Consider the following 11430-nt stretch of genomic DNA (forward strand, 5'->3'; position numbering starts at 1 on the left):
ATTCAGATGTTTGTGAGTATTAAAATAAGGAAAAAATATAGAGCGATACGTCAATAGCGTCTCGTGGAAAATATTCCACAAAAGCGTTCATGCATTTTTCGGTGTCTAAATGCGAAATAAAATATTTATTTTGTTCGTCGCATCAGACATATCTGCAATATTCTTGGAATCGTGGCGCGTTGGGCGTTCCTCGGCGTCGCTCGGTATGCATTCTTTCTGCGGAGATAGCATTTCAGTCGAACATTGTTTTGGAAGATATTCATATTTCCAGAACACAGAAACGTTCTTTTCATAAATTTGTCTTTATTTTATTATTACTTTCTGTATAAGGCTGATGTTTATTAAATGGATCTCAAGATAGGTAATCATTTCTTTCAACAATTTTTCATATTTCAAAATAACAATTTTTTATCATATTATACAAACATGATAGAATACCGAAACAAGATAGAAATCTTCTTTGTTTGTTTAAAAAAAAAACTATAATAACAAATACCAAAATAAATTATATGTTAATATAACAAATCAAGACATAATTAAAAAATCCATCTTGTGAAAGCAACAAAATCAATCAAAATCAACGACTTCAACAAACATTACAAAATCTATAATAACTGCCAGGTCTACAAAAATGACGGAGACTGAAAAATGCTATGCCTAAACCCTACAAGAACTACGAGAAGTATAAAAGCTATGAATTTTGCAAAACTGCAAAATCTGCAAATGTCACATGCCTAACATTTGTCTGAAATATGAAGAAGAAATAATTTTGTAAATAATAATACACAAAAATCTACCAAACTAATATATTATCAACACCTTCAAAATCATCAATCAATAATTCAAATTTAACATCTAAAAATCAGCTCCATGTTAATAGATGCGCTTGCTTCTCTAACTCTTTTTCAGTTTTCATAATTTCAAGTCCTATGTTGCATATTTTGCCCTTTTAGCGCAAGCAGTAAATATTATACATTACTTCAATCGCCCTTAGTACTTGTTATTTTCCTTCTCAATATAGCTATATTTACCCAAAGGTATTTCAATCTATGGTTCCACAAAATGTCTATAAATAGATAAATTAATAATTCATCGTCACCGGTTTCGGAAATCTGATACAATTTTCATCCAATACACTTATGACATTAGATGTTAACACAGGAGCAAGTCATGTAAGTGATTATAAACAAGCATGCATCAAGCAATAGAGTCAGCCAGCCATTCAGCCATCCAGCCCCATGTGTTTCAATAAGAAAAAAAGCTCGTTCAACATCTGAGTAAGTTCAGAGAGGAAGAAGCACACTAGCGCACATCAGCCGAGTGTACTAAAAGCTTTCCGATAAGGTTGGTAACCTAATAACTTATAGTCCCTCTTTGCCTTCTCATATTGCTACCATAGCAAGCACTCGTCTCTTATACAAAACAGAGGTGGGAAACGTATTTATATATTAATTTAGCTAGTATATCTCCTGCCTGGCAAATGATTCTGTTATCATTTCCACGCGCAGCTAAGCTTTAGTAAACGTAAACATTTATAAATTTAGTTTGCAATAACTAAATTAGTTTTATTTTACTTTGTAGGACTTACTCGTAGATAAGTGGGTCGATATCCGCTTCGAGCAGCCTGATGTCAGTTAGTAGTTATATATCGATTTTTATTTGGAAATACAGGTAGCAATATGTTTTCAAGTGATAAAGTCGTTACCTGGCATTGCTGCATAAATAAAAACTCATTACAATACATCATCACTACAAGGCTAGAACACTTAAATGAGCAAAGTGCACTAGCAAAAATCGTATTATTTTTAGTTTTTTTATGACCCTATCAAGTATTTCATCAGTTTCCAATGATCAAATAAAGTTCGATCTCTTGGCCACTCCTGATGTAGAGCATAGCCGGAACGCTACCGAAGACAAGTGTTCTCATACATGTACATAGGCAGTTTTCGAGTATTTGATAAGACGAAAGCGTGTATCATAGCTCATAAAATCGAAGATGTTTGAAAGGTGATATCGTGATATTGAGTGATTGAGGACTATATGCCAAAAACACAACGCAAAGTCGTTTGTCAGACCAAGTATTACAAAATCTACTTAAATTGCTGTATCAGTTTCGTTGAAATTTCAAAGTCTAAGAACGTATATTTGCTTTATGGATTCATTGTACTTGTCTACAAGAAATATTTATAATAAATATTTTCAAAATTATATAATAATATTTTGAATGACTCAGATGTAAGTAGTCGGATAATCCATTTTTATACCTAATTTTATAATGCTCATTCAAGAATACATTACTTTAAAATAGTTTCATGTTGCAGAATGATTTATTGTTGACATGTATTTATCTCAATTTCATATAAATTCGTATAAATCAGTAGGATTTTAGTTTAATGAAATCTGTCCAAATAGTCCTTGGAGAAATAGTGTAACATGACATATAACGTTGAACAGTCAGTTCTGATTCAGGGTTGCTGCAAAATTTTCATTTTATTCATACCAAATATTTTTGTAAAATAAATAAATAATTGGAAGTTTGGCAAAAATAGAGTATTCATTTGATTAGTATAGTTATTTTTTTAGATTTGTACCGTCAGACTTTAGTTGTCAAGCAGAAGCGATAACGATTTTCACTTGACAGTAAAGATAGCAATATGTTTCCAAATGAAAATATTCTTCACTCGGCATGGATGAACTAAGAATAAAACTTTATAAATAAATTGTAATAATAATATATCATACAGAGATGAGACAACTGATTCGTTTACCATCTGTCGAAGAGACTGGTATTAAACCAAATTTGCACAGCAGCTTATATGACTCAAGTTCTGATCATTGTTCAAAAATGATAAAAAATATATGAAAATTAAGATTCAAATAATCAGCAGTAAGCCAATATTATCAATCCATTATCTGCATTTGTTGATCCACAGTGCATAGTTTGGAATACATACTATTTTAATTTGACATCTTCGAATTATATTGATATTTTATTCACAAACTTAAATGTTAGAGACCTCATTCTGGGGACAAACATTTGAATTTTTCCAGACAAGCCAATTAAATACAACCTTTGAATTTGCCAATCCATTTTGACAAATTCATTACCAAAACCCATTCCTTTTCAGACCCAACCTTGTTGCATGATTCGGCTAACCCATGCGACAATCATGTCCCCAGATTGTGTCTGCTTGAACATACGTCGAGAGTCGTGGCGTTCGTTCGACCGTTGAAACATTGCACACGTCCTCATGAATTTAATATGGCAAACGTCGCTTCGCGCGAACAACACCGCTTGTAATGACACACCGCCAATACACACCGCCAGTCGCCACCGCCACCGCCGGACTGTGATTTCCGTTCTATTTGCAACGGAACGGACAAAAAACGGATGCAGGATTGCAATGACAAAATATTTTCGCAAACTGGGACTGAGAGAGGTGAAACTCATATGTGGATACCATGAGTTTTGATATCGTATGTGAGAGTGGCATTTCATCCCAAGGAAATCTTTTCGATAACTAAAAATAATTGAGCTAATCAAAAACATTTGATATTTTTATTTAAAATAAAAACTCGTGATTGGGAATAAATAACTTGACCAACACTTACCAAAATCAAAATAAATTTATCAAGCACAAAATTAAGATAATTTTTCCCAAATAAGTTGGCAATACTATTATTGGTAATAAGATTTTTTGGGATAGCGTGCAAAAATATTTTAATCTGTAAGTTACGAAGAAATGCCTCGGTTGATTAGATTAAATCAAGAAAAATAATGCCTCGGTTGATAGATTAAATCAAGAAAAATGTATACGTTTTTCTTTAAAAAAAAACCTATTAAATACTAATAAATAATATGATCAGCATTAATCAAAATTTATCAATTATCAACACTAAAGCCAAATGATTTTTGTTTGGAATACTATAAATAAATCGTATTAAGATTTAGAAAATTCACAATATGCCAATATTCCAATGATACGAGTTACATAATTATATGTATAAATCACATGTCATTCAAGGCGATCTATTTGATGATCAAAAATAATCGCGTTTATTAAAGTAACTAATTTTTAATACCGAACATTTACCAGACCTAACCAACATTTACCAAAATCACAATAAATTAACAATTTTTCAATATAAGATCCAGCTGATTTTTTTCAAACAAGTTTGGAATACAATGATTGATTTAGGATTTTCTGAGAGAATGTGGTGACAAATATCTTAATCTGTAAGTTTCGAAAAAATTGTAAACTTGTAAATTCAAGCAATTATTGAGAAAATCTTTGGATATATCTGAGCTGAATAACACTACACTCTTGTGAATTTTAGCAACGATTCAACAAATCTTGGCTTTGGATTGTATTAAACAATTCGAATTATTTTTTTCTAAAGTGACAAATTGTTTTATATATACTCAAAAATCACTTAGCAATATTCCAATTACTAGCTTTTAAACAGTTTTAGAATATGCAATATTGAATCAGTGTTTTTAGAAAACTGTTAAATTGTAACTATTTTAAAATAATAAATTATATTAACTCACCTCCACAGCAGTATAGCATTCCAGTTATCCTTTCGAGTCACATATATCTACAATAAAATTTTAAATAATTAATAAATCAATATACAATATACAAATATTAAATAATATTATAAAATATAAATATAATATAATTTAACCACATACACACACACACACACATATATATATATATATAACCTAATGAATATTAATTAATTGTGTAAAATATGAGCACTGAAATAAAATAAAGCGTAAAAACTTTATGAATACAAATTTAGACTTCGCTATTATTTCTTATCACCTTAAAATAAATAATTGCTTCTTTATAAAATGTTATGTATGAAATAGTGTAAATTAAACTATGTTATAGAATTATTATAATAATGATTATAGCATGTTATAGTATATATTATATTAATACACATATAAAGAAGATATCAATACATTTCAAGCAATAATCTGTTTTTTTAGGTAAGGCCAAAATTCCTGCTAGAATAACAGTCGAGTATGTTGCAATACAACGGTGATTTTTGTTACGTTTTTCAACATAAAAATAAAATAAAACCAAAACGAAAACGAATAGTGCGAATTCGATTGATAAAATATTTTCACTGTCACAGTCCTGAATAGGTAGATGGTATTTTTTCATCCATGCGGTTTGAGTGTGGTTACAACATTCCGCAAATGAAATATTTTTGTGTGCATGTTTACTAGAAACATAGGGATAGGTTTCAGTGAATAAATTTATATATGTATTTGCAACTTAATTGGAAAATAGCACAACGTTGAAATTTACAAACTTTATTCATATAAAACTTTGGCGTAATATTTTGTAACAATAAGGTATATTATATATGAATTTCGGGATGATATCAGTCGCTTATAGAAGCATATTATAATTTTGTCGTACATTTGAAATAATTTGAACAATACTATAAACTAATAAATCAACTATTTGATCTCCTTTATATAAAGTAGATATTTGAGTGCTCATATTACATTTCTCGTACACTGATATTAATTTACAAAAGCCAAACTTTGTTTTAATTAAATAACTCCAACTATTTATCTGCGTACACAATGCTCTGGGAATTACAGCACGAGTGCCGAACTTTGACTTAAGCCTATTTCGGAAACTTTTAATTCAATTCGTCACAGAAGCCGCTGACAATCCCGCTTCTCGAATTTCAATTCGTAGTCTAACTGCCTCACTTGTTCGCAATGACGAATGCGTAAAATACTTTTAGTCGAGTCAACAGATACATAAAACAGAAACCCACACTTTAAATTGTTTGAAAAATAATATATATTCACATCCAATAAGATGCCGTAAACCTGAAATGTATTGGGACAAAAGTTACTTTTATTGGATATATTAAACTTTCCATTTATGCTAAAAATTCCAAGTTAAACTATATTTTCGAATGCACTGCTTTCAACGACGTCATCATTGTTATCAAATCAAATTCAAAACAGCTGACACAAACATGCAATCAACTACATTGCCAACGATATAGTAAGATGAAACCATCGTTATGGAGCAACCTGATGTCAAGCAGTAGTGACATCGGTTTCTACTTCGAAATATACATAACAATATTTTCCAGTCTATTTCCACTTTTTATCAATTTTGATATGTCTATCTACTCTAATTGCTTCATAAATACATTCAATAATTATTCTATTTCAGATGGATGCTTATGAACTTGCCAAAACAGTATATCAACATAGAATTACGAAATAATAGACACCTTACTCTACTTTTCGTTTAAGTTTTGATGCCCTTTCTCAATATTAAAATATGACAGAAATAAATAATGAAATAAATATTTAGCAATAAATGCTGTTAAATATATACTTAATATCGTAAAATTAACTAAATTTCCCTAAACGAAAATATTGTAATCTGGCTCCAAAAGCTATAGATAAACGCCTTAAATTTAAAGTTCTGCATAGAAATCAAATTATAATTTTTTAGAGTACAGAAATTCGTCGCGAGTTTTATCATATGTAAATTAAGAAATATGTAATTACTGCATATATTCCACGCTTAAGCAGTAATAATTCTTGTCGATTGTTAGTATTTGTTAAAAGTTTTTATTATTGATTAATGCAAAGGATAATTGTAAAAAAATATAATAGTTTTTAAGTACGATTTTTTGAATGAAAAGCATATTTTACTCGACTAAAATGCTTTCTGGAGCTGACCTGTCAGTGTTCAGAACGTTTCGCACATTGTGTTATTTGATTCGAAGAAACGAGTACTAATGTCGACTCGCATTGCACGATATTATAGAAAATTCCCGCTGTTCTAGAAATAATCCAGTAAACGGGAAAAATTGAAAACTATTACGAAATATTGCAAGTAATCTCGAGTGTGACACACGCAGCGGTTTAGAGAAAAATATATTACTATAATAGAATTATTATTCCTTAAATTAAATTAGAGCAGGTATGCATATAAAAATTGATGAAAAGTAGAAATGAACAAAATACTGTTACATCATCAACATAAGAAATAATAAAGAACAATGCAACATAAAATCAATATTTTTTAATGCCCTCCCCAGACAACGCCTATGTCTATTACAATTTGAAAGTTCAGCCGTTCAATATCATATGCTCCATGGTATCGTCTGATAGAATAATCGTTTGTGAAATATTTGATCTTTATGATAATTTGAAAAGCCCGCACATTAACCTCACCTGGTCTAGTAGATCGAAGGTTAGAATGAGGGCGGCTATTGAAACGCCGACACTTTCACGATAATGACGCAATGAAAGTCAACCCGCGCGGCCCGTTTATTGGGTTGTTTATATAAACCGACATCAGGGCGGCATGGAAGGCGAGATGTAATGTGAGAACACCTAGCCATCTCATCGGAGTATTATGTTGTTCGTCTTATAATTAGTAAGAGCGTTGATTGGTAAAATAATTTAAAGAAAAGCATAGATCCTAATTTTATTTTAATGCTGCATGATTATCTCATGTACAATTCGAAGATAATGTGAGAACGCCTTACTATTTCTTTCTGTTAGTTTTTAGTATGTGGTATACTGGTTTACGCAACTTTTCATAGAATAAGTATAGAGAAGTGTATAATTTGTTTATTTTACTTTTGTACATTGTACGCGGACAAAAGTATTGCGACCAAACTTCTATATTAGCAGCTAAAAATTTGGTTATTCGCAGATTCTAATATATCCCGAGTATTTTAATTTATCTTCCATGTCTAATTCCCACTATGTCACAAGGAATAGAACTATCAAAGGATCGACTTTTAAGCTTAATACTGCTTTTAATTCAATCGATGGTTTTGGTATTCAACTGTTCAATTTATTACTTTTACAAATACGTCAACTAAGCAATCATAAATTCCACAACGTTTTGATTAATTTACTAAAAGCTAACAGTTTTTATGACATTTCTCAATATAATAATTTTGACTTCAAGAAATACAGTGGTACCATCCCCTTCATATTATAAATAACTATTGTTACTAATTATATGTGATATCTTACAAATACTGCAATTTTTGGCTATAACTGAGTATTACTTAGCTGTGAAATATTTTTCTTCGTCTCTGACACAGCTCTTTTTTCAGAAAAGCTTCTAAACTTTCTAATAATTTCTGCAAATTAATGGATATACAGGGCCTCAACTTTTGAAGATGCTCTAAACGAAGACGTAATATCAAGTTTTATAAAATCAAGACACAAAATTAAATTAGTTTAGCACTCTAGTAGTATTATATTTGGTTGTTTTGTTATTTAACTCTAATACTGTGAATATCCAATAAATCTAAATCTAAATCTTTATCCAACAGTAAATCTTATGTAAATGCCGTCATTTTGAACTAATAAAATAATTGCATAAGTCGCCTTCATTACCTTGACCGTCTTCGCCGGTATCGTTTTTTTGTAATGTAAACAAACTGAATAAAATTTACTATTATCACTCAATAAATAAAAGATATTTTTAAATGTTGCTATTCCATTTTATAGTAAAATTTGAATTCCCAGTCCATTGAAAAAAAAAATTTAATTGCTTCAACAAGCCATAGAAACGTTACATTCAATTTAAAAAATCTTATAATTAGTGAAGATTTAAAAATAGCAAATGATCTGTGCGATTTCTATATGAATCCGTCTATGAAACAAAGCATTAATTTTAAGAATCAAATTTTTGGATATTATATTGGCATTCTATTTTTGATGTCTTGTCATTATACTTTGCATTTTATTTTTACTAAGGGTACGAAATGAGTATAACAATCCAACTATAAGATTATACATCTACGATACATGGCATTTTATCAATAAAACTCAATTCTTTGATTTTGTTGATTATCATCATCAAACTACAATTGAATATCTGAAAATTATTCAAGCTCTGCTACTAAAATATATATTCATATACAATGAAAACGATGGTTCCGGATTAACAGGAACATATACCTCTAAATCTCCGTCGCATTTGTAGAGGAATTAGCGATCCTGTGCGTAACGAACAAGAGGTTATTGGAATAATCTATTCATGATATATTAAGTATTCATTAATTGTTTTTTTATTACAATGTACACGTTAATATATATGTAAAACCGCTAACTCTAACCAAGCATAAAACTTCTTCTATTTGGACATTCTAAACAGAGTAATAATTTAAAATGTGAGAAAAACAACAATAATTATTAAAAGTATAAAACAATATATGAATGATTCAAAATAAATTTACTTATGCAGTGCCTGAAAAATACTAATCCTTATTGCATTACACTGCATGGCAAACAATGGTACCCGATATGCATAAATTTAAACGATTGAAATTTAATCTCAAATTTGAACAATTGAATTCTGAAAATTTGACATGGAATTATGAAAAATCATCAAAGTACGAAAATACAATGATGAATTTGTAAGACCGTAATTTGTAAGACAAACTCTACCGTTATTCAAAATTTCAAAAGTTTCTTTGAAATTTTCATTTTTTTGTGCCATTAACTATAAAGAAGTAGCCCACGCAATATTTACAATCAGTACGATATCTGCTGGATAGTGTTTGAACTTTGAAGATTGGGTCACAATTTTCGATTTGGCTTAGCCGATCATCATAGACTAATAAAGGCAAATCTTCATGGAGATACAGCTAATACTTCTTTTCCTATTTTGGTTTCACTGATTCAGATTGACTTGAAATGCCGACAAAACATAAAATTAGAAAGACAGATTTTCCAACGAAAACAAACTTCTCCCTCGGAGAAAATTATATTCCATTATCATTAATATATGATCCATTATTACATCGCCCCTGACAATAACTTGGCAGTTCATTAAATTCTCGTCGAATTGTTGTTAGTATACACCTGCGGGTGCAATTCGTGATTATCGAAGCCTCCTTGGATCAAGTAGTTTGTTTATAACGAGCGGTTATTGTTTCCAACTGCAAGGTACTCCTGGATAAGTAGTTTAACTGAAAACAATTTCAATCTCGCATCTGTGCAAATGTCGATGCTATTTTGGGAATTAATAACGAGATCCATCATGTATATGGAATGAAATATTCAAATACGTTTTTTGACACGTACATGATATATTTGTCCGATTTTTTTATATCGTAATAAGACAAAGAGATTTTTCATAGAGCCAATTCTATTCAAGAAAAAAAATGTTCCTGATCGTCTTGTGTTGATTTTAAACTTTATCACAAAATTATTTAAAAATGTGTAATTATGTCTATTCTAATAGTTGCTAGAAATTTTCAATAATTATTTAAAAATTACAACTTAGTTTCTCCAAACCCTAACGGATTTAAAGTTCATAATATATAACCACAACCACAAAATATTCTTTACATTTGAAAAATTATGTGCAAGTATTTTAAAGTTGCGCGACTTTATCACTCTCAACGAGTTACATCATAAAAGAAACGTCTTTTGCAGAAAATAGTCGTTGTTTTCGCTTTATTTTGGAATTTAGAAGTAAATGACACTATATTCTCGCACGCTTGATTTATTATGTTGTTCAACTAACGATGAGATCGTATAATAGTTTTCCAGCTAGTTTACTAGAACCAAGAAATAAATACGGTGAAAAAATTAATGTGTTGATTTTTTTTTAAACAATATAAAGTTCAAGAAATTATAAGTTCGACGATGGTAAACTGATCGCACATACATAACTGGAAAAGTATATTATAATATTGCTAAAATATTCAATTAAACGTTTGTTTGTATATTTTATCATCAAAATGTTGATCATTAGTAGTATTTTATTTAGAAACAGAACATCAATAATATTAATAATAAATGAAAATAAAAATAAAAATAATGGCAAAAAGCATAACTATGTGTTGACTCACATGAGTTTTCAACATGAAAAACTATTTTAATGGCGTTAATCTTGCTCAATTAATCATTTTTTCTTCGTTTTTGTTATTAATATTGACCGTCGATTATTAACGATACTAGGAAAATAAGAAATGCAATTTTACAAAAAATAACATTTTTATTTTTTAAATATAAATAGCTGAATGCTTTGTATATGATAATATCAAATTAAAAATAGCAATAACTATGGAAAATAAAACAGTTTTTCAAAATAATAGAACATTTTCGATTTTATGGTGATTAACGATTTGTTGATTTATATTCATAATCATCAAATAAAAAATAGAAAGTATAAACATAAAAACTTCAATTAGTGTAGAAATAATGAATAATCAAAATAAAAACAGAAAATCAAAAAGGTCACAATTATTTTATTCTATCAAACTTTTTTCTTTCACTTTTATATAACGAAGTGTAAAGGCCCTCCCGTATTTTAAAGTTTATTCATATACGTATTATGTTTGTTTGATCATGCTAAGTTTTTCCCTCTTTTTTCTATGTTATTTTCACTT

At 29.4% G+C, this 11430-nt stretch overlaps 1 pseudogene; it reads left to right on the forward strand.

The window, feature by feature from the left end:
• The first annotated feature begins 1139 nt into the window (after positions 1–1139).
• LOC113373615 overlaps positions 1140–11430 on the forward strand; it is a 13739-nt pseudogene continuing 3448 nt past the window's right edge.

Source organism: Ctenocephalides felis, unplaced genomic scaffold (genome assembly GCF_003426905.1).
Source record: "Ctenocephalides felis isolate EL2017-DRISC unplaced genomic scaffold, ASM342690v1 CF-g0.4_SCAFFOLD_01604, whole genome shotgun sequence".
Classification (NCBI taxonomy): domain Eukaryota; kingdom Metazoa; phylum Arthropoda; class Insecta; order Siphonaptera; family Pulicidae; genus Ctenocephalides; species Ctenocephalides felis.